Source organism: Cylas formicarius, unplaced genomic scaffold (genome assembly GCF_029955315.1).
Source record: "Cylas formicarius isolate icCylForm1 unplaced genomic scaffold, icCylForm1.1 PGA_scaffold_10__41_contigs__length_53128322, whole genome shotgun sequence".
Taxonomy (NCBI): Eukaryota; Metazoa; Arthropoda; class Insecta; order Coleoptera; family Brentidae; genus Cylas; species Cylas formicarius.
The window spans coordinates 38,522,761-38,549,052 of NW_026844214.1; the positions used below are offsets into that span (position 1 = coordinate 38,522,761).

General features: G+C 32.8%; 1 protein-coding gene across 1 annotated transcript in view; it reads right to left on the reverse strand.

The window, feature by feature from the left end:
- LOC132702078 (QRFP-like peptide receptor) overlaps positions 1-26,292 on the reverse strand; it is a 143,509-nt gene that overhangs the window by 96,844 nt on the left and 20,373 nt on the right. The window lies entirely within an intron of this gene.

Consider the following 26,292-nt stretch of genomic DNA (forward strand, 5'->3'; position numbering starts at 1 on the left):
AGACATAATGGGAATAATAATTTTTTGAAAAACATTTTATGAACTGATGAAAGCTCGTTCACTACAAGAAAGGGTTGTAATATACAAAATACGCGATAGTGGTCTTTAAATAACAAATAAACGATATATAAACCCAGGGGCACCAATCAATTAATGTATGGTATGGTGTCATAGATGGGCATATTTTGGGTCCGATATTTATAGATCAAAAGTTAACTGGAGATCATTATTTGCAGCTCTTAGAGCACCAAATATAGAAGATTTACCCCTATGTCAGCGCTGATTATATGGCAGCAGGCCGGTACAGCCCCGACTTAACTTTAATGGATTTTTCCTTTTGGGGATACCTAAAAAATCACTTGCACAGAACTCCTTGTAATAATTTCGGCAAAGGATTTCAGAGTCAATCAATCAGTTAAGAGACATTCCGGAAATAGTACTAAATGCAAGACATCATACAATTAGAGTGTATGAGAAATTTGTTTCAGGAAAAAATACAGCAGTATTCAGAATAGTTAAAGAATTTTTTACTTTAGAGTGACTTGTCATTTATAGTGTTTTTGTTCTACTTTTATTGCAGTCAGTCACGGCACTCTGTAAAATTATATAAAAATTTCGTATTTTTGCCGATTTGTCAAAAACAAGTGGACTAAAATATAAACTGTGTAACATCATTGTAATCGGAATAAGATATTCAATTAAACACATATATAATATACAGGGTAGATTTAAAAAAGTATGATGTAGGCTGATATTTCAGAAAATTGATAGTCACTTGGAAAAAAACTTGGATACTAACCCCCCATTTCGTTTTTTTGTTTACTTTGATATCTCTAAAAACAAAACGGTTACAGCTAATTAAAATCTTATCGAGATATATTGAACGCACGGTACGTCTGTCGTTACTATTCATTCGGTTAAAACTACTACGAGTAGAGAGTCACCATTTTGATCTTTATTGGTTTCGCTATTTTTTTGATAGCTTGTCTTAGGCGTTAGTAATTTACTTTGTGTTGAGTTTATTTTTTAAATAGTTTTAAATTTAATAAGTTCTTTACTTCTAATATTTTGTTTTAAGGAGAGCATATTTTTGAACACTAAAATCTGGTAGTTCCTGCCGATTTTCATTTCTCTTTAAAATAATGCCCTATGTTGTTTTTCCATTTAATTCTTTTATTTTTTCATACAATTTAATTGACTTTTCTTTATGCGATTGAACATAAGAAGAAATGATCGATTTAAGACTTCAAAAGGTGTAAACTTTGTCACTTTGTGTATAGAGTTCTGGCATCTCATTGCGGCTCTCTTTATTAGTTGGTCTGTACTTAGATCTTTATTTTCTTCTTTTAGATATCTATAACATCCAATAATAGTAGAATGAATTCATTCCACAGGGGAGTCTGAATTACTATTTTGTGGTGTCGTAAGAGTTCTATTCGGTATAACTTACAAAAGTCTTCGAGGTCTTGTTTTTAAATTCTGTTTCGTGATCTGAGGTTATTTTCAGTGGTGATCCATGATGCGTTGTAAAATTAAAATGATTTCCAACTACCTCTGTTTTGGACCAATAATAATTTCTGAAAAGTGAATCCCACGATGCTAATTTTTTTGTTGGTCATCTTGCGTTCCGATGTCTTCGAGAATTACATTATAGTGAATTATTTTAAATGCTAAATTTTTAAAAGTCTTTGACAAATGTTGCAGCGTAAATTCTAATTAAATTTTGTACTTGAAAGTATATTGCGTAAGTAGATTTTGGTTTAAAGTAATCCTTTATGATCAGTATAACATTTGCCACCCATTCTACATCTTTTATTGTTAATATTATTTGATTTTAAAAATGATTTACTGTATATAATATTTGCAGCTGTAAACAACTGCTAAGAGTTGCTTTTTTTAAATTTGTGTTAATTTCCTACCATTTACTTAGCTCTCCAATAATTCCAATTAAATCTAGGTTCCGCACTAGTCGTACTACCTGGGCATCCATTTTGGGTTATTGTATTGTATTTGTTTTGGTTTTGTTCTCTAACTTTAAATTTGAATTGTTTCTCGAGATTTTCAATTGATTGGTTGATTTGCTTTCCCAACTTAATCGCGGGCAATGCGAGCGTTAAACTATCTCTTTAAGTTACCTTATACGGAGGCATCGTATTCGTATGTTTCCCTCTCCTGTAGGGATCAACTGTCATTCTGCTTGATGTTGGTTATGTGTGCTGAAGGATTCGTACTTTCCACTATTGGCGAATTCACAGAAACTCCCAGAATATTCTGGTTGATTGTCCACCACTTAGAGATCCACCGACTGTACCACTTAAATGTTTCGAATTTGGGAGAGAGTTTTTAAAAACATTTATTTTCACAGAAAGCGAAATAAAGTTTTTTTGCACTAGAATGTACAATTGTTGGAATAATTAAGAGCGCTATTACAATGTAACAAGCGAGTATATAATGCTTTTAGCGCGAAGTTAGCTAGGTGTTATCTTCACTTAGCTATGCGCTTCGTCTGCTGGCCTGGGATATAACCCACAATAGCACTTTACAAATCGCGAAACTATTTTTTTTTCAACCTTGTATTTTGGCGACTGTATGATACATTATATTATTTATTAAATTATTTATTTTTATATCCCGTTATTTCTTTCTATTCTAGATTCTATTTTCCCTTAAATAGACTGTTTATAAATTGTATTTGCATTAATAGGATATGGGAACGCGTTTCAAATAATTAGGTGTAAATCATTAAAAAAAGCAGAAAAAGCAAAGGGCGCACACTTTATATGAACACACATCACGCTATTTCTGTCTGACGTAACAAATTTTTTCCTTAAGATCAAAGTAGGCATCGCGGTTCAAAAGAGAATGGAAAGCATAAATAATCCACCATCTCGCCGGAACGTTTTAAACGTAGGTAAACCGAAAGATAAATATTTGGTTGGCTGCTCGTAAACAATAAATGCTAAATATTATTAGTGTGCGTACAAAGAATAATTTCTGTTTAACAAACGTACCCACATCCTATTGTAATAATACACATTTTGTACCGCAAACGAGTGGGTCAAAGGTAATTATATCCGTTACCAGACAAAACTTGGAACATTAAATTTAGGATAGCTGTGCGCGTAATTAAGTTTTTCCTTCACGCAGGGTACGCTTTTTGCCCAACGTCTTGATAGGTGAAAATCCCCCTAAGTTCTAACTTCTGAGATATTGTAAGGTTTTTATTGTCACTTGATGAAAGTGTCATATTTACAAATTAGATTTGATCAAAATTTAAGAAACGTAATAAACAATACCCATACAAATTGATATACTTAGAAATCTTAAATATTTCTAAAGTTTTTAAAAAATTTTACGTATGTATTTTTCAGGAGCATTCTTTAAAATAAAATTAAAATAAATATGTATTTAGCTTAAAAAATTACATTACCTATTTATATTTTTGTCAGCACTGAATCAATAGAAATGAACGAATACCAAAATACTGATTTTTCAAAGAAACTTCCACAAGCTAGTGTAATACTGTTTATAAATCTTCTGGACTCCTCCTGCGTCGGTTATTGATTAAATGAATGTAGCTGAAGCTAGATTTGGATTTAGATTCGGATTTACAAATATCTAATGTTGCTGTACAGAAAATAACCTCTCGCATCACTCAAAAAAATAAATTAATTTAATTACTATTTCGCAATCTCAAAAAAATATAACTTTGTCCCAGAGATTCAACAACACCATTGAAGAGCGACTTAGGAGGGCTTCAGAATGATGTATTGCTCAACCACCTTGAAACCATGGGGAAGATATAAAATTACTCGAATAATGAAATGCCCAAAAACCCCACAATTTAGCTGCCTTTTTGTTTTGAAATGTTTTTTATTTCCTCTCCGTGTGTTAATATTCAAGTCATGTGTTTGTTGCGGAAGCGGAAGAAATTGGATATGACTTCCTCAATATGAGAAACTGAGACTTTTGAGATTAGTGCTGAGTTCAGTTCAGTTCAGTTTTTATTTCCATATCTCTTGCTAAAAGGTACCAGTGATTATTTTGATCAACAGGAATAACCAGAATATCTGAGAGAGGTTTCAATAGGTTAGTCTTCCATGTATAATCTTTGTAGGCGTTAAAAAAAATTATTTGAGAAGAAATTGTATTTGTATAAGTTATATTAGAATTTCCTTTTAATAACGAGAATGCCGCACAATCAATACAGTCGTCAGTTAGCCATTTTGTAACGCTTCCTGGTTCTTCTAGTACATAAATTGATTGTAGACTTAGAAATGATTTACTAGATAATATAACTGTGTACCTTTTTAAAGTGTAAAGCGCTAGGAAAAATTCGTTTTGTACTGAATTTTGTAAATAATAGCTTTGACCAAAAAAAAGGCCGTTATTTAGGTGAAAATTCTGTGGGGCGAGGCATGTGAAAATGGCTCCATGCTAAGCGCACTATCTGAGGAATCTGAGATGGCAATTGCATCAATTTTATCAATTGGATTCATTATTGAGGGTAGTTTTATATCTTTCCGACGGTTTCAAGGTGGTTGAGCAATACATCATTTTGAAGGTATCCTAATTGACTCTTCATTGGTCTACTTGAATATCTGGGACGTCAGATTTTTTGAAATTGCGATATAAATATAAAGAACTTTTGGGTATTTCATTATTGGGGTAGTTTTTTATCTTCCCGACGGTGATATTTGCATATCCGAATCCAAATCCAAATCCAAATCTAACTTCAGTCACTTATGAAATGAACTTGCTGACGTTTCGCCAATTATTCTGTTGGCTTCTTCAGAGTTTAACTGAGATGGGCCATTGAATATGCGCATGTGCGGTCGTTTGAAATTCTGATTTATTTACTTTTAAATAATACGCACAAATATTACACAAATAAAAACATTTGTGTGTGTTTTTTTAAATGATTTTAATATATATTACATTTATATATTATATATATTATGTTATTTATATAATGACTCGGAGATTTGTCATATATTTATAAAACAAAATCCATGTAGCTATTAAATAATATAGTGGCCCTAATATGTCAAAAAGTGATGCGCGTCCAGCGGCTGTGATATTTTCGTGGAGATGGGAATGAGCTTTCGCGCATACCTTTAAATTTCACCAGTAGCCTGCACCTGAAATAGCCGACTTTCCGCTTGTTCAGTAAAGCATGATTGACATCTGTTAATAATTATAAACCCTGTTTGTGGTGGGGTGTCTTTATGGAGTTGTCAATATGTGGATAGTTATGAGATACACTTACCCAAAAAGAGAATATTTTATTTTGTCGGATATAGTACTGCAAGCGTATGCAACAAGAATTTACTATTTTAAAAAAATGTTTAATAATTAAAACTAGAATTATATAATTAGTGGGTATTTTACTTACAAAATTGTAAAAAAATTTCAAAGAAAAACAATTAAGGAAGAACAAACGATTGAAATAATTTCACAAATTAGCCGTTATTATTATTTATTTCAATTTATTATTATTATTATTATTATTTAACCAAACAAAAAGCAAGCAAAAAAATTGACAGATGTATATCCCCAATCCCTTCGTCTTCCTCGTTCCTTCCCCTAAATAGAATTTGTCCCGCAAATTCAGTTTAAATCGAGTTTAAAGAAATCAAATTAAATATGGTATGGTATGGTAGCAAAGCAATTCAACAAAAAATTGAAACTTTCTATAAGCATTAATTTTCGTTTTCTCCGAACTAAAGCGGTAGTAAATAAAATCTAAAATAAAAAAGGGCTTGTACATGAAAGATGAAACCATATACAAACATCTATCAATAAATCAGTTATTTAAAAACCTAAAACAAGACGAATGTGTGTAAAAAAATATATCCTTTGGTTTAATTAACCAGCAGTAAAAAACAGATGAGGTGTCCGAAAACGACAAATTTTTTAAGTCGTACGATGTCAAAAACAAAGCTAACATGAAAATCTGCCATCTGAAATTTCTCTTTAAATAAGCGGTAAATAACTTTTTAGAAAACTTACAAAAATACAAATAAGTGCTTGCTTTTTACATATAGTTCCTAATAAACGTTTGATATTAATATGACATTTATAGATGTTAGTTGGTAATATAATTTTGGTAAATCGTCTGTACGATTCCCATTTCTGTAATATTTGAGAGGAAAATATTTATTTCTTATGTGGGCGAACGATGACTTAATGACTTCCCGATCCTATCCCCATGTCCATACCCACGATTTCAACTGTTTAATTATTTTTCCCAATCTTCTGCTTATTTGAAAATGAAACAACCCTTGAAGATCCTTATTAATCGACGTATTAGTGTTGCTTTCCATTTACGGATCATCATAACTGAACTAATTTATTCTCTTCACAAATAAAGGAAGGCAACTTGTTCACTGGTCAATAGTTTGTTTGTTGCCCTTACACAACTCTCGATTAGTACTATATTGTCTTTACTTTTTTTGTTTTTTGTGTTTCGAAAACGTTATCGCCTTCACCCGTTCGGCTTAGTCCATCCAAAGAAAAGCAGAGATCGGTCAACCTGAGTGACATCTCACTCAGTCTTATATCAACGAATTGTAAGAGGACCGAGACAATTTCTAAACCCCCAAAAAATATCAACACGTCTCTCGCACGGAATTCGATCATCCAGAAATCAAATAAATCTCAGCTCCCTCGACGCCGCCTTATCTATTTACGCTTGATATTCACATTAACGTCGTAATAACAAAAAAGAAGAGGAAAAGTTGCCAGTCCCTTCGTACAGCAATTTCGGTAGTTCTTTTGACTCTATATCTTGTCTTTATATATTGTCGACGCTGATATTTTTTAGTCTCCTCATAAAGTCCGACTAAAACACATTATACATTAAAATGCCGGCCGAAACCTTTTTAGGCACCAACGAAAATTCACTTACATAATTTCTGGTGGTCGTAAATATTCGGTTGTCCGCTTCGTAAGCTTTGAAATTTATGTATCACTCGAGGTATTCTGGCCCCAAAAAAATGTAACGAATGATAGCATAAGTTATTTTTCTACTCCCTACTCTTAAAATAGGTAGCCTCCAAATTTGTGTAAAATATCGCACTTTTTAAAAATAATTCTTGAAGACACTGTAAATCCGGCAGCAAAACCCGATAGAAAATAAACTTGGTAATAAAATACAGTCCTGGTTTCTGATTTTTTACGTAGGTTTTGAAGACTTCGGTGGAGTACTTGATCTTTTTGTGGAAGTATTTAAGAATGTTTGTATTGTTAAATGCAACGCCCAAATACGTTTTTATTGTCTTATTCGTCTGAACGTTGCAAATAGGTTAGTAAATTAATGTTTTCTAAGTTCTTTTTTCGTCGGTGGTTTTCTAACATCATCCGGTATGGAAAATAAAAGGCGCATTTACATACACATGGTTAATCTTTTGTAAACAAAAACGCCAAGTCAACCGAATTCAATTATAAAGAGTTCCGCGTTTTATCCATCTTAAACCCACTTTGCTCGCATACTTCAGCCACCACTGGCGGCGGCGCCCTCTGGCTCCGGAATCGCGCATCGGCTATTTATAGCAAGATTCGTCTTCCAGTCTCCAGCTCTCTTTTAGCCCTCTCGTAAAACATCAATTATCCCATACATGAAGTGTCAACCTGAATTATATTGGGAGAATAAGGAGATAGCATAGCTACGTTTCACGTCATTACTTATTATTACTAAACATGAACATGACAACGTAGGGTCACTCTTAGTTCGATGAAAGAGCCGTGAACGACATTTCTTGGAATATAGGTTTTAGTTCATTTTTTACTACTTTTACAAAGGATGAGTATATGAGTTACATATCCATTTCTAGTTGCTATTTTTTTAAATTTTGTAACCATATTTTATTATTTCTTTAACAATTTTTAATTTGTAATATTAAACACACGTGATATTACAAAATATTTGACAACGGGCAAGCATGTAAAAAGCGGTAATATCAGCTGCAGGGTATAATTTTGTGTGTGTGTGTGTGTGTGTGTGTGTGTGTGTGTGTGTGTGTGTGTGTGTGTGTGTGTAAAAAAGTTATGTAATATAAATTATCACTAGACATCGTGAGGACAAAGCCTGCAAAAAACCTCTTTTGACGACTCTGGGTTTATTAAAATTCCTTACGCCTATATGGATTATTGACATTTATTTCCGAAAGTGTTCGAACAACCGAACCACTTTGTTTTCAGAGATAGAGGCAACGAGCATTAAAAAAATATATATTTCGCTTTGAAACTAGGCACTTAAATTATGGGTAATATATGAAATTTTTGCAGAAACCGGGTCGATAATGCAATTGCGCATCCTGGTGGCCATTTCAGAAACTCGAAAAGAGTTTCCAGCATTTAATACCGTATCCCGATGCCCTTACTGTTTCCTGATGTTTCCTGCCCTCAACTTCAAATGAAGTAACCATTTTTGTTTTTTTTTAATTATAAAATTTTTGTAGTTATATATTTTGATCGTTTGTTGGGATACCATAAAGTTCTGGTTGTAGTAGCAAATATTTCAGAGTACTATACATTTCATATGTACCATGCTCAGCTAAGTCAATAAAGTCGTATATTTGTGTCAGTTATAGAGGGTGATTCAATAAGGGTTTCCACATTAAAATAATAAAAAAACTCGGAAGAATATAAAAATATACAATATATATATAGTGTATTACAATTAGGTACGAAAGATGATGTCATTCAAATGACCCCCGCGACTCATGTGGCATGACGTAATTCGTTTATTGAAATTTTCTATCACTTTTTGACACAATTCAGGTTCTATGCCGGCTATTTCGCGTCTAATCTCCTGTTTCAGCTCTGGTATAGTGTTTGGTTTATTTCTATACACTCTGCTTTTTAGATACCCCAAAAAAAAAATCTAGGGGAGTAAGATCACATGATCGCGGAGGCCAATTGATATCACCGTTACGTGAGATAATCCGACCTCGGAGCAATTGCATCGTTTCTCTGGATATGTGACAAGTGGCTCCATCCTGTTGGAAACCACAAATGTTCAATGTCCATACCTTCCAACTGCTCCCAGAAAAAATCAGATGTCATGTTTCGATAGCGAACACTATTAACCGTAAGAGCGTTCTCCGAATTTTCCTCGAAAAAAAAGGGCCAATTATTCCTCCGCACCAAACAGTCACTTTTTGAGGTTGCATTGCTTTTTGAACAATCTCTCTTGGATTTTATAATCCCCAAATACGAGCATTGTGTTTGTTTACAAAGTCACCAATGTGAAAATGTGCCTCATCGCTAAAGATGATTTTTGTTGAAAAATGAACTCCTTGTTCTCGTATCCATTTTGCAAACACGCGGCGCTGTTGATGATTTCGAGGTTTCAACTCCTGAGTTATTTGGACTTCATATGGGTGTGGATGCAAGTCTTTTGTTAAAATTGGTTGTGTGGTTGAATACGTAAGGCCCACTTGCTGCGATCGATGACGAATCGATGTGTTTGGATCTTCGGCAACACTTTCGCGAACAATGGCAATATTTTGATCTGACCGACCTGCACGAGCACGTTGAGGGACTTTGAGGTTAGTTAGAGATCCAGTTTGCTCAAATTTTTGAACCACATTCCAAATTGTCCTCTCAGAAGGTCGATTTTGCGCGCCGAAAAATTCAAGTAAAGCCCGAAATGCATTTTTTCTTGATCGACCATTTTCATAATAGGCTTGCACAATTTTTACACGTTGTTCAGTCGTATATTGCTCCTTGACTAATTTTGTTTATGTTTTGAGGTTAGAAATCTCATATGATAATAAACAAATACAGTGGCGTTTCAAAAATATTTCAGATTGTAATGGGGAAACTCTTATTAAATCACCCGTTAAAAGGGATCAAGTTCAAACAATTTTTAGGTATTCTTTTCAAACATCGTCGTCCGCCCATGCGCCAGGTAATCTTTTTAATAAACCTTGTTAAGCTTCGAACAAATAAACGAGTCAAGGCCGTTCGGTGAATATTGAGACGCTAACAATTAATTCCTGTCTCCACCCTCGGCTGCGCCACTACACCCACGCCCGAGAAGAACAGAATATTTTTGGACCCAGGCGAAATCTAAAATCGCGACTGTTGATGTTTTTTCGAAGTGTATTACGAATACGCAAACAAGAAATAAAAGTGGGTACTTAAATTAATTGATATAATTTTACGTTGGTCTGTAGTTTTTAAGCTCATCAATCGCAAATCAATTCTACGGTCTTTAATAATCATTTAGTATCTGATTGTGTGACCTGATCTGAGCTGAAACTAAAAAGGTTTAATAGTTGTATGTTTTTTGTGTCCTTCGATTCCTACATTTAGGGGACGTTTGATCTATCCAATATACGACTCACTGCATTCACAAGGTATAGGGTGGGCCGCTTATCTTGGGACACTACACTCATCTGTCGAAGACACGGACATATAACAATATAAATAAAATAAAACATCAAAAGATTTTCCATATTAGAAGCGACTTTAAGAAGTGCCTTCACCAAAACGAGAGCTAAACAACAAGAGACAGACTGTATGTAACATGTATTGGATGGGCCTTTTATTTTGGGACACCCTCATATATCCGAAACTATAACTAACCTTTAATTTATTTAAATTTTGTATATACGTGTTGTTTAATTTTTCATTAGCGAATATCTTTCTTTTCTTTCTTTTTGAATTCTATACAAAATTCTAGACATATTTTGTGGATAATGTCCTATGCCTAAATCTAACCGTTTTAAACATTTTTAATTTTTTATGCTAAAAATGACGTTTTTAAAACGTAAAATATCTGCCAGTTTCTTCATTCGAAAGCATTTAATGTTTCACTTGAGTAAGTTCTGTTTGTAGACAAAGGACTCGAATAATAGATTTCATGAGAAATTCCGGTATATATTAATACGGGGTACGCGAAAAATAAGATTAAAAATAAAATTAAAAAAATCTGCCAAAAACCTTTTCTTTAATGGAAACTACGTATTTTTATAATCTTGTCATATTTAGCATTAAAAATTAAGGCAATTTTGTATAATGTTGTATATGTATATATGTATAATATTTTTTCTTTTTGAAATATTTCCTTTTAAATACAAATAATATGCTGTTGCCATATAGCTTCAGTTAGTGTAAGGTGGCTATGAAGGGGTTTGATTTATTATTATTATTATTTGGTTTATTGTGATCCATATGTACTTGACTATTGAACATACTTTGCGGTGTCTTGTCCCTTTTCGTTCAAGACCCCGACGAGATCCCTTCTATGTTTTTGAGTTATTCTTCTAGCGTAAATAAACCAGTGTACATATTATTGAATCAGAGTCTGTCTCCAGAAAATTTTCTGAAAAAATAAATAAATAAATTTGTCCAGATTATTCCGGCAGAAACAAAAGAAATGTTGTGAATTACCGGCCAATTTCCCTGCTATGTCAAATTGGAAAAGTTTTTGAGTTTGTTTGGTTGGAGTTGTTTGTTTTTAATATTTTCAGCAATCAACATGATCTGTTTTGATCAATCTCGTCCCTTTCGTTCGGACAGTCTATGAAGCAAAAGGAAACCGACTTTTCCAAAGAATTTGACAAGGTTCATCACCTCACGTTGGCTGGTAATAATATATTATGCAACAAGTACGGTAAACGGTCACGTGTTGGTTACTATACTTTTTCTACGACCGTTAGTTTCTCCGAAAACATCCGATTGCTCCCAAATCCGTGCGGTAATATCCCGGAACTGTCCGAAATGGTTCGGATCCATGAAACAAGAAACTCACGTGGTAAAGTGACGCTTACCGCACGCTAGATCGGTGTATAATTAGGTACTTTTACACGAGCGAGTAGAAATAGTATATTATGCAACAAGTCCGGTAAATGGCATTTGACTTACGAGTTTATTTGACATGAGCGGAGCGAGTTTTTTAATAAACGAGTGAGTTAAAAAGTTTACCGAACGTGTTGCATAATATACTTTTTCTACGACCGTTAGTTTTTGGGTTCTTTTTCGCAAAACAACACACTGACATGCCCGTCAGAATTGACAAACGTCAAAATTCAAAGCGTTGGGAATATCTCCGAAAACATCCGATTGCTCCCAAATCCGTACGGTAAAATCCCGGAAATGTCCGAAGTGGCTCGGATTTCATTGAAAACGAAACTGACGTGGTAAAGTGGCACTTCCCGCATGCTAGATCGGTGAGTAATTAGGTATTTTACAGACGGGAGTAGAAAAAAGGAGTTCTTTAATTGGAATAAGATATCGGATGTAACTTCTGGTGTTCCGCTGCTGTCATACTTACGTCTCTTGCTCTTTGTGTTATCTTTATGTGATATAGGAACTTAGTTTCTGGACTCTCGCAGTGCGTATTCGTCGTATGATCTAAAGATTCCTATAGTCGTTTATTTGTCTTTAGACAAAGCAGATTTGTAAGCGGACCACGCCCTGAATCGACCCCACCTAAATGTTGATAATTGGCACATGTTTCTTTCTAAACTGATCCTCTCACAATTGACAATTAAAACGTGTTAATGTGGTTTTAGATTTATAGGTTTCTCTTAACTAAACTGTTGTTCGAGTCTCATATAGTCCCATGGGTAAGCATGGGGCAATTTAACACTTATTCTGAGAACTAAGCTTCTTTAATTAGATCATTTTGCAATATGGTGTTTTGGAGTATTCGTCAACAGTTTGGAGCCCAGAATTACGTGGATCGAATCGGGTTTTAGGGAGAATTCTCATTTGTTTATTTTGTAGATGTACAAAATGTGATGTATTATTTTTGTTTTAAATTTGCCGTCTACAGAATAAGCATATTATAATTATTATTATATTATTATTCTAATTCTCTTCTTATGCGATGCATGAAATTATATAATAATAATGTTAAAGATGATCGTAGTATTGGTTTACTTAATACTAATTTAAAAATTTATTAGTAATAGAATTTCGATTTTTCTACATTCTTCTATATTTCTTGAACACTTCAAAATTTAGCTTTTAAAATTTTCTGATAATTTGTTTTCTGTAAAATTGTACACCGTGTGCCAAATAAAACGATCCACTATATGTTCTGGAAACCCATAGGAAATACGAAAAAGAGTTTCGTACAAAAATTTCTTAAATTATTTGTTTTTGTTATTAGGCATTTTCAATTATGCTGGATAATTAAGCATTAACTATTTCTTTTAATATGAATTCTGAAGTTTTATTAAATCTGTTAAAGTGTTTAGTATAGAGTTCACGTATTAATGGACACCCTGTATTGTTAGCAATAGGTTTTATTCGTATATCTGGACTATTGTATGTTTAAAAGAGGTAGTATCATGTATTTTCTATTTAAAAAATACTTAATATTGCCAACAAGTGACCTAATGTGGGCAGCTTTAAATTCAACAACGATTTATACGTGTGTTATCTTAAACCTCGAATATCTCAAAAAGTAAGTAAAATTTAAATGTAAGATAAATTACAAACTTACGTAATCTTTTGTCCTAGAATTGATATCTGAAAATCTTGAGATTTTGTTAATTGAATTCGCCAAAACGGCACCACCTATTTGGGACAACCTGTATAAGCTAAGGGGCATCTGTCAAACTGTGATTAAATTTTCGTCGCAATATGTGGATCAGTAGCGTCACAACACAATTTTATATGAGGCACGCAAAATATGAAAAAAAAACTATGCAAAATTCGAATAGGACCTTTTTAAAAAAATGACCTTTATTTTAACCAAGGATTCAAAAAATTGCGAAATATACTGGGTGTTCGATTTGAAATAACAAGGATGATGTCGGAGGAACACTTTTTTGACACCCTGTATCAACAAAATTATTTTTTATTTTAATTTTAAATCTTCAGGAGAGTCCAAGAAACTTTTTTTTCATATCTCCTATGGATTTTCAGATCGTATAGTGGATAGTTTGATTTAGAACTCGGTGTACATTGAATTAGGTACCTAACCTTTACAAGTCATGGCACATATTTCATCCCATTTAATTTCCTAAAGAATTTCAAAATCTATCCTAGCGCCGCGGTTATTGATGCTCTTTTTTCTGTAGACCCAAACAACTAAATAGATTGCCAACTACACATGACCGGATAACAATAAAGCACCTCTAGGCGAGCAAAATTTTATAATCAAAATAATAAAGTTAGTTTAGTCTTCCTTTGTTTTAATTTTCTCGCTGGGTTGGTTTCCCTAATATAAATATTGACCGAATTCCACGCTGATAGTATTTACAATTTTATATCAAACGTTATGGGAATTTATTGGCAATAAACTACGTTAAACGACAATTATTTACCCTAAAGCAACAATTCGACGCGTAAAATCAACATATCAGTTTGTTTTAACTAATTCGCTAATTCAGTCTTTTTAAAATAGGTAGAAAATATTTAAACGATCGAATATGGTCCGCCGCGATATAGAGAGAGTAACAACCCCTATAGAATACCTAATCAGTTAAGTCAAGAAACAAATGAGTTTAAAGAAGAATGACGATCGCCTCCGAGCTATCGGAAAGTCGACCTGTTCCTCTGCTGAGTATTCCTTAGGTCATTGGGGTTCTAGTGCACCCCAGTGGTAAAATATACTACGAAATATTCGATCTATACGAGGTATGTTCAAAAAGTAAGGCGACTTTTTAATTGGGCGGGCTACGTACATTCGATCTTCTTTTTTTTGTTATGTTGGTACACTTATTCCTAACATCTGTTCACAGTTTCATTCAGTTTGCATGTTTACTTTTTTTGTGAGACAGAACCGTTAGACGTATTTTGTGTGCTCGGTGCTCTTCTGCTGTCAAAAAAGATGGAACAAAGAATTTGCATAAAATTTTCTTTAAAAAATTGAATAGAGTGCTTCAAAACCCTTGAAATATTAACAACGGCATATGATGAATCTACGTTGAGCAAAAAAATGTTTATAAGTGGTACAAGCTGTTCCAAGATGGCCGAGAAGACGCCGATGACGAACCTCTGTCAGAACGCCCGAGCACGTCAATAATTGATGAAAGCGTTGAAGAAATGAAACACTTGGTGTTGAAAAATTATTATTATTAGAGAAGTGGCTGAAGCCGTCAGCAACTGCTTAATTTTGAACAAAAGAACTGTCGATAGAGCATCGCTCAAGAGCGTCAATATATTCGAAAAAATCACTGGTGACGAATCATAGGTATATGATTATGACGTCAAAACCAAACCCCAGTCGTCCCAATGAAAAAACCCCGAATTGCCAAGGCCAAAGCACGTCAAGTTTGATCAAATATGAAGGTTTTGGTTACTGTTTTTTTTATTATTGTGGCTTAATACATTAAAAGTTCTTACCACAAGGTCGTAGGGTCAATAAGGAGAATTATCTTGAAGTTATGCGCCGTTTGCGATAAGCACTACAAGGAAAATGTCCTGAGTTGTGGGAAAACAATTCACGATAATGTAACCTGCTCACTCATCCTTGTTTGCGTGTAATTTTTTGGCAAAAAACAAAACAACAATCATGCGTCAGCCACTATATTCACCGGATACGGCCCCGTAGGACCTTTTCCTGTTCCTCAAACTCAAGAAACCCACAAAAGGAAGGAGGTTTGGAATGATTGAGGAATCGCTGCAAGAATTCAAGGCAAGTGCTTACCAGAAGTGCTTCGAGGATCGGAAAAAATGTTGGCACAAGTATATTATACCCTTTGAACTAAAAAGTCACCTTACTTTTTGAACACACCTCGTATATAAATGTATGTAAGCAATAATGAATGGTAAATAAAGTCAATTTGTTTTATTTATTTATTGCAAATTTACAAAGATTCTGATCATATTATTTTCAAGAGATAGAATAAACACATCGTATCACAACAATATTTGTTAAACGAATCATACATCCTTAATCAGATTATCATTATCAGAATGAATGAATACATTTTCATTTCTTTTTAGCTTTTTCTCAAACTAAATGTTATTGTAGATACTCGTACTATCACAAAACATTATAATCGGAATTGTTCTTTATTACCATATTTTACCATATAGATTATTTTCAGTTGAGTTTAAATTATCAATCATTCCTTCTTTATTTTCAGTTCCTGCTTAGTTTTGAGTTAGTATATACCACAAAAAAAACCTTTTCTTATAAAATATCACAAAAAAACAAATAGGTACTTACAGGACCAAAAACACAAGGATGATTCCAATAGAAAATTACTTTCCATGCAATCTGGAATGGTATAATTTTTTTATAAGCATTTAAAAAGCATTTTTTTTAAAGTATATTCTGCAGTTTTTAATTAATTTTCTACCAAATCAATACATAAATCTTGCTGAATACTTCTAAACTTTATGTGAACTTTAGTAAATGGCAAAATTTCTTAGCACCCTGAGAAATCCTACAACTTTTTTTAATCACATCTCTAGTCAGAATGGATAAATAGTCTTTATGTATTATTCTACGGTCAAATAGCCTAATAAGCCTTATGTTGCATTTAACGCGTTATTTGTAAGGGCCGGATTTATATTTTCTTGACCTCAATTTTGGTTACTAACATTTAATGATTCGACGTTTTCACAGTTCGTAGTTTCAAAATGTTCACCACCGATTTGAGCATCATCAATTGATTCCGTCATTTCCACAGACAAGGGTATTAACACAGAATCGATAAGTTAACTCCCGCTCTTACAATGATGTCCGTTTCAATATCTCTGAGCGCATGTTTCAAGTATTTTACTAGTTACAAACGTGCCTTTCTATTAAATTCCGTTCATTTTTCAATATGTTTTTCCAACTCTCGATGCTTGCAAATTACACGAAAGGTTAAAATTTTTCCGGCACTCTATCACTTGTAAATGAATTATTTTCCGGTTCTGCAATTGCTTAAATTTTTCACTTTAATTGCAAATAGTTTGTATAAAAATAGAGAAAGACGAAAATATTTTTATTGTCGGAAAAGGACACTTTTCATTGAAAAAAATCTATTTTTATTGCAAAAAGAGAAACAAAGCAAAAAAGTAATTAGCGGGATTTAAATATTATATACTCTATTGACGCTATTTATTGATATCGTGTTATTCGCTGATTATTGTGCGTATTCATTTGTAGTGAAAAAGTTCAAGAATAAGAAATAAATATATCGTCGAATGTATTACATTGAATTCAAAATGAAAAATTTGTATATTGCATATATGCAACAATCTGTATATTTTTCTGAATTTTTAGTGGAATTTTCAAGAACACTATGCAAGAAATTAAGTTCAGTCTCAAAGAGTAAAGCCGGACAATTTGTTAATAAACACAAAACACAGTAGTACGAAATAAAAATGAATGATGTTTCTGCTTCAATGTAAGTGTATATTATTTTTCTGCAGTTTTGCACATGGAATAAATCTCCCAGGTGATCCATATGACCGGTTAGTTTACAAGTAAAACAAAATTTTATTCTCATATTAATTTCATAGTACCGAAATTCATACCGCTCATCGCTATATTCTCTTTGCCCTTCTTTTATATCTTTATATATATCTTTTATATCGCTTTGTAGGTTCAAAATACACTTTTTCGCAACGACTTGGAAGCGAGTTCCCTCGCTGACTCGGCTTTTTTCCTAGTAAGGGCAAGAAACCCAATTGCGGATTTTTATGGCTTTGATTAGCCCGAATATTCAATTGGATATATATCATATCGAGAACCGAAGACAACTGCGATTTTTTAATTTTACCTTTAGTTAAATTTTGACATATGCAGGAATGAACAAATATTTCACTTTCACAGGCTTACGGCAATTACACAAGTAACAACAAGAAAACTTTATTCTGTTTCCTAATGCGAGAGAGTTATAAATCATTATTGAACTGTAAAACTTAGCCATACGCGTAGTATTATACCTATCGTGGATTGTCAAGGATCCCGAGAGTGATAAGTATAAGAACATACCTGTGCTTTAGTGCCTAAAATTGGAATTGTTGGTCAAGTTCGTTTTTGAAAATCCTTGTGTTTATAAATTTGTTACTGCAAAACAGATTACTAAAACTGGACTTTCTAAAAATACGTGAATTATTATTCGCCATCGAGTCAACAAAGAAAGAAGAAAACTGTAACAAAGAGGAACGGGAAGAAGAAGAAGAACTCGCTCTAGAACTCTAGAAATTGTGGAAAACTATGAAGGAAGTGAATTTTCTTTACGAAAAAACTCAAAACAGAAAATCACTTTTAATAGAGAAAAACGAAACTATCTGCTAGTGACGACGAAATTTGAGGGCAGTTAGACAGTTTCTAAGGGAAAACATTAATATCTATTATCTGGACAAAACTTTTTTTTTTTGGAAGGTGGAGGTTAATGATGTCTTCCCGCCAATACCATAAAGTTCTCCCCGGCCAGATCCATTTAATTGTAATTAAGCATTTTTTAAAAATTTGCAGCGTCCCACAAAAACCGTTCCCGGCGGCAAACTTGGATAAGACTTTTTGATGTTGTCAGATAGAGAAAGGACCAAAGTATATAACGTATACTGTTAAAATTCTCAAAATTATAAATAAGTGAAATATAAAACTGTCAATATTAACCACCGATTTTCGGGCCGATTTTTCAGCGCAAAATGAGATTTTGAGGTTATTTCTCAAGCGTGGATAAAATTCTGCATAGGGGGTTTTCGAGGACGAGAAATTCGAATTTGTAATTAATTTTTTGAAAACGTCTATAAACTATGGACAATTTTTTGAAAAAATTGACATTTTTTGACTAATATTTTGTCTCCCGGAGGAGCTAAGAAACTTAGAATTAAACAACCTACTATTTTTTTTTAATATCTTCCCGAAGGTCTATCCGTAGATAAAAAAACATTAAAATATGTAGCATTTTTCAAATTCGATTGTGATTAAGTAGCGTATATTCAATACTGTTAAGTGCAGACTGAGAAATTGAGCTTAACTTGCAATTTTTGCCCGCCAGAATAAAAAACTTAAAAAGCTCGAGATAGTAGACTGGAATAAAAGAAAAAATGGATTTGTCGGTGGTGGCTTACTAGAATTTCCATCAAAACGGCCTAGAGACTATCATGGACACACTGATGCCAATTTAAAAGTAAACATTTATTTCAGCAAGTAGATAATACATTCAAAAATATATCAAATGCATAATGAATTCGAGAAATTTTTCCGTGCATCTCAGTCTAATGCAACTTAACTTACTAGTTATGGCTACATTCATATTAATATTTAAAAGAAATATTTGAAATTAAATTAAATTAAATTAAATCACATTATTAATAAATTTGTCACCCACTAAATTTTATTCACAGTTAATTTAACACTTCCAAAATGTCATAGTCAACACTGAACTAACCAGGAGTCAACAAGCCTTTTAATTTTTATATATTCCATATATATTGGAAGGGCGCCCCAAATAGAAGGCTTTCTGCGCTGAAGTAAATTTTACAATCGGTACTGGCATGGCCTGACTTGATCAAATCTGGTTTTTACTGAATGGCTAATTGTTCCTTTACGAATTTTGTTAAAACTTAATGGCTTGATAACTGTTTTAATGTAGATTATGTTGATACTCTCGCTTCAGTAAACAATTCCTTACAAGGATATAGTTTGCTTTTCTTCAGCACCCCAAACATATATACCACAGGATGAAATTGGTTCTACTAAAGCACTAAAATCTACAAATTAAGTTGTGTTATGATTTTTTTTAAATAACAATATTTATTACAATTTATAATCCATTTTTATATTATTCTTACTTCTATGTAAGTTTTCATTTACTCGATTTGAGACTAACTTAGGAATGATTACAATATAAGTTGTCCACCCTATTGAATAATCCCTGTAATAGCAAATTTACATTTTATTACTCTCTCGCATTAAAAACAAGCTACAACATTTACAATCACTATTTGTATAATATAATATGGTTGATATGGTTGGTTGGTTCAGCTTTTTGAAAAGAGGGCGCTTATTCGCTGCAAAAAAAACACCCACCAAACTAAGTGGAATATACCCACGTCGTTGTACTAATTTCATAACATGAAGTAGTTTGGCGTGTTTGAATTAATTAAGGGACGGGTAACATAAACATTTTAATATTTATCACAAGCAGTAAAGGATATTTCCCTTAAGTAATTTGTGAGAGGGTAACAATGACAAACTAACCAAAAGTCTCCCCAGGCAAGCTTCTGGGCATAATTTTGAAATGTTTAATATAATATTACAAGGACAACACATGTACATCGTACACTCTAAGTTTGCCCTTCAACTATACAGTGACATTAATGGTAATACTTAAAGACTAACCGACACATAGTACAGGACCACTAAACAATAGCAATTTTAGGATAAAGATACAGACTTAAGACTATAAGTTTACAAGCTAATTCAATCGTCGGTAACTGCGTTCTAGCTCAGTTCTACAAACAAATTTTATATTGACTTTATTTGCTGTAAAATTATCTTACTTGGTGTGTTTATTATTCCACAAAGTAATCAAAACAGTAAGAGACAGTAAGAGATTTCACCTTTGCCTTTTTAAACCCCATTCGATCCGATTATTTGTCACAATATAATTTTCTTTGTTTTCTATGTAGGTATCCCGTTTATTAAGAATTCGCTGTAAGTAGCTGTAACTATGACAACTGCAAACTGATCGTTTGATAATGTTAAACGATATTTTAAGTTTATTAATCTTATTACGAATAAGTGGAAGCGCCAACAAAACCGAAATTTTCGATGAGACGTTTATTACCTGCCTCTTTGATATGTTTCTGCACCATACGAGAAACAAAGAGGAAAATTAATGAAAACTCCTGTTAATTATACCCTTACGTTATTTTATACATATATTTGTCTTAAAAAAAAAGGGTTTTCCTACAAACGTCAAAAGTTCCTACGTTATCATCTTTTTGTTCCTTAATGAATAAAAAACTTAAGAAATCGTTTACTTTTAAATGTTTAGGAATAATTAGGCATTAAACATTTTAAGCTAGGTTCAAACAATTTCCAATATGAAACTAGGCATATTTTCAGCACAATTTTAAATGACATAGGTACATTTTGTTTTCTTTGTAGAAAAAATTTTCTACAGTTGTGGGTTCCTCTTCTTGGACGTGACGCGACCAACTGATTTTACACAATCATCCAATATTCGCAAATGTTTTTCAAGAGGTTAATATTAACCCGAAAAGTGAAGTGTCAAAATTTAAAATAAACATCAATAATGAACGTTTCACAATGTATTATAAGAACATAGATTTCAAGTCGATATCTGAAGTAATGGTAAAAAAAAACTAATTCGACATTACTTTCAAGCCACCGAGCCTGATGATTATTCCGACGAAAAATCAATGAAACGCGGTGGATATTATGGAATGCAAAAAAGTATTACATTTTTTGATTGAACCGCCCAGGAATTGTAGTAAGATTAATTACAACGAAATCCCCAGATAATGAATGTCTAGAATCGGGGTAATTTGTCAGCGGCGAAATGGTGTAAGAATATCCTTATCGAGAAAACGAAACCAAAGTGTGTTTCTGGCCTACCTATAGTTGGCCAACTTCTTTCTACTCTTAAGATTTATTGCGAAGTATGTCCCAAAGAAATGATGTGGGAAGTAAAAGTCATTGGTTGCTTTATACTGAATTAAGGGCTTATGAATGGACCCCTGCATGTGTTAAATTATTGTTATTGCATAATAGGTTATAATTATTTGTTATAATAATAAGTTATATAATTGTTGTTATAATTAAATGTATTAGTTTAAAGATCAGTTTAAAGTATTGATTGCTATTGTTTTTTATTGGATTGGATTAAGTATTGGTATCAATATATATCATTAAGATGATTTTGTTATGTATTTCTAATTATAGGAGCTCGATATAGTTGTGATCAATAAATGCTAAAATATATCCCAAAAGCAAAGTTTTTTTTTTGTATATTTCAACATTCGTTTTTGAAGTCTTTACTATTCATATTATCTAGTTTTACGCCCAACGATTTTGTACGAGCTAATATTTGAGAGATCTGAGGAGTGTCAAACCATCGCCTTGTCACGGAAAGCTTACTTGACCTAATATAAGCAGTTCGAGTTTCATAAATGTTAAATATGGAGCCTTTACAAAAACTAAAGCGAAGCGATTAATCTCACTTTCCGCTCAGCGCCGATTTATTTTTAGGGCGGAAAAATGCCTTCCATCGTTTGATGTATTTTATATTAGCTTATGCAACCATTGAAACGATTGTTAGCCCTTGTGTTGGCATGATTAATGAATTTTATGGAAATTAATTTTGTGTTAAAAACGCAGGCACTTGGGGCAGCTCAGAATGCCGCATAAATAGAGGTTGTACGCAGTGAACTCATTACTTATTTAAATTCCACACAGGCACGGCGGATCAGGATGCGCTGCTATGAGAACCTCGAGAGAAATGCGATTTCTAAAGACGACCAAATGTTCCTGTGCATAGAATATATTAGAGAGATTTTAAGCCAACTGTCTTTCAACGAGTCTTGTTGGTGAAATGTTATCCTATCAAAACTTATGTAAGTCAATGCTGAGCTGTGGATAACGCATATAGCCTAGTTTAAAATCGGTTTTTTCATCCTCTTGTTCTCCATGTTACAAGTCAATTTATCTAGGCAGATATCTATTTAACTCGACTGTGTCTCTCATAACATCTTATAGTTCTTACATTACACATTTTAGTTTATAGACTATCAAATGAACAGGTTATCACTTGAAACAGTTCTAATTTAACTAACTTTTGCAGCTAAATACCTATTGGTTGACGATACTTACTTGTTCTGCTTCATCTGCCTATAAAGCGAACAATTAATTGGCCATTATCATAAGTTTGCTAAACAATACTTATTTCGTCTGAATGAAATATCTATAATACCTTAGTAATACTCATTTCTTGTTACTATGCATTACTGTGTTCTACTGTGACAAGTTTTGGCGGTAGAGGACGTCAAAACTAACATATTGAATATAGAATATTTGTTGCTAACTTCCAATCAATGTTAAAGGAAAACATTTTACTTCATTACATACCGTTGAGCTATCTACTAAGACTATGTGAAACAACAAGTAACAAATCCATTTTAGAATTTCGCAGGATTATTCGTATTAACTTACTAAAATTCATATACGTAAAAAAAGATTTTTACATCCCAAATATCTAATGAAGCATTTGTCAAAAGTAATAGATTAATAAAAAAACATTACAAAGCAAGTCTGTACTTAAAATCCTAAAGCTGGCAACGGCACTAAAAAAAACAACTTTCAATTTAAATTTTAAGTGAGTCATTTTATTTCAAATTCCACATTAAGAAAGACATGGCGAATTTTTAAAATCTCCTTTTTTCCTCTAGTTTTGGTCCTATTCAAAATATGATTATCAATAATATTTCCCATAAGGTCCATCCATTTCAATTATTTGTTAGTTGTTATGCTTAAGTTAAATTTTCTGAATATTATGCTTGTCATTAACATTTACTTTTTCGAAAGAGCTCTTTCACACGAGGCTGTATGCAGAACCGCGAACAAAAATTTGCCACCAAAGTAATTATGAGTGACCTGCATAAGTTTAAATACTGGATTCACCAAATTGAATAAAGAAAGGAAAAAAGGTAATAAAAATTAGTCCAATTAATCAATCAACAGAAATCAAAGAAGCCTTAAATTTACTTAATAATTTGTTATTGGAGGGCTCATAATTTTTTTTAATTTTTTGAAGGAGCATCAATTCACTAATCGAATTAACCCAAAAGGATACCCCTAAGCGCCAAAGTATTTCGTCAAAGAATAAAAACTGTCAGAAAAGTCTAATTTATTTATAGCAGAAAGTTGGCTTAAGAACAATAAAGGTTTTTCAAGGAATACAAACTTCATTAAAAAGTTGCTTGGTCTTAGACATGTCACCAATCGGACGAATAAATTATTTGCTAGCTTAGACCGGAAAGCAAATCTCTTAATTGTGAAATATAATATAATTTAAACTCACTCTCCAATATATCGACAAATAATTTTACAAGTGTTACTCTTTTCCTTTATAATAACTTCTGTGAAGTGTGAATATGAAATTTAACTTACGTTAACGCATCCATCTCGATTTATCTACTGCAATATCAGATTCAAACGACGCCCAAGAGAAACTGATGATAAAAAAAAATGATAGTCCATATAATGCGGCAGACATCTCTCTGGGCTATTAATAACGCAAAAAATACGTTTTCAGCTGTGCCCAACATCAACCGTCTCATTTGCAACAAAAATGCTTATTTTCGTAGTAGCAAATTGATGACCTCTGCGCTGGCTGGTTTTTATCATTTTGAGTTAACAAGGCAGAAAACGATGACCGACTGTATTTACAAGAGAGACGGGAAAAAATTTAACGAATCGCTGTTGGGCCGTTAACTAATCGCGACACGCGATGTCACACATTTTCCGTGCATAATTTGATTGGCAGATCGACACAGTGATTAAATATATCATTTCATCTATTCGACATGCTGGATTTTTTTGACCATTGGAAGTTTTATTATTATTTATGTACCCGAATTTACTAAACCTCACATTCGAACATTTAATAGTATTATGTACTTTGAAATTAATTAGAATTGTTTTTTTTTCAGTCAAAACACTAGGGGGCAAACGCTAGTCGGCGTCATAAGAATTTTTGTTGTTTATTTTAATCGATATTTCTTCTTTTTTTCCTTCCGAATGTGCATGCTTGCAATTACATCTAGAAATGAATTTTTGTTCGTTTTAGATGACTTCTTCATTTTGTCAACAATTTTATTTGGAGGTTCTATAAAAAAGTTGTTCATAAAATTGGCTAGTCTATGGGTTCCTTAATAATATTATCATTGTTCTTAATGTCAAAATTCTTTGACCGTTTATTCCTTCCACTTATCTCAGACACAATAGAACAAACAGTTTTATTTTGATTATCTGACTATAACATTTTTTGCTCAAAGTAACTTTTTCTTGTTAAATTTATTATTTTATGTTTACTTTTTTCAAACGAAAATGCAGCTTTTTTTGATCGAACTATTTAATTTTCTTATACGTTCGCTAGAACGTGTTTTTAAAGGAAAATTTTTGTTAAGTACCATATGAAAGCAGAACAAAAAACATCAAATTTTTAAATCAAGAATAGATGAACAATCATTCTAGTTTCTTGTTGCATCTTTTACTTTATTGTGAAGATTACAAGATTACATTAAATCAAAAAAGTTAGCTTTTTCTGATAAAGAAATAGTTTAGAATTATATAGTAATTTGGTTTAAAAATTTTACCACACATTTTCGGTTTCATATAAAAAAGTCGATTAATGCATGCAACTAACCTATCCTATAGCTCACGAAAAATATAATATTTGTGCTGGGGATGGGCATCCAACTAATGAATTAGTTAACTGATTCGTCTTTATCCTCTGAAAGCAGTGAAGATGAAGCATAAGACACGCTGATGATGATAATGAGAAGAAAGAGCTGAGAATTATGTGGACCACGAAGTCAAATGTTATTATAGCTATTTTACTTCTACTAGGTAATATAAGGTGGTTCTGCCTATTAAGGCCTTGCGCATTGCTTCAAGATTCAATATTCAAATAAGAGTTGACTATTGGTCTGTCTGTTACTACGAACGAAAGGATATATCATGACTCTCCATAACTATAGAGTTTTATCAAGGTTGGTCTCTCTGATTAGGCTTGAAAGCTTCGATAGTGGCTTCTTGGAGAGTTGTTTAACTCACTGTTGGGTCGTCAACTAATCGCAACACGCGATGTCACGTATTTTCCGTTCATGATTTCATCTAACCGACACGCAGGAATTTTTATTTTTTCTTTTCGACTCAACATTTTGTTATAATTCATACAGTCGAATTTACTAAACTCGTATTAGCACATTTAGAAATTTTATGTATTTGGTTACACCCAGCAAAGGAAAAGGAATTCTCGATAGGAATTTATATTGGCATAGTACCTATTTGACTCATTCCTCCTCTTCCACTTCCGTTAGGATTCGATGCCGCTTAAGCCGGCAGTGCCCTGTTAGTAGACCTACCATTATTCTTACTGTCTTTGCACGTAGTTATTCTGATAAAATGGCTGGCACGATATCAAAGGTGAATTCATATTTTAAATGGTTAAGCAACACATGAGTTGTAATTTCAAAGTTTTACCCGTGATGACGCTAGGGTCGCTTTGGGGGGAAGTAAATTTTTGACCGATTAAAATCAATAATATTTTCGTGAAAAAATTATTATTTTAAATATTCCGCAGTACTAAGAGTTATTGAAGGGTATATAGAAACAGTTTTTGT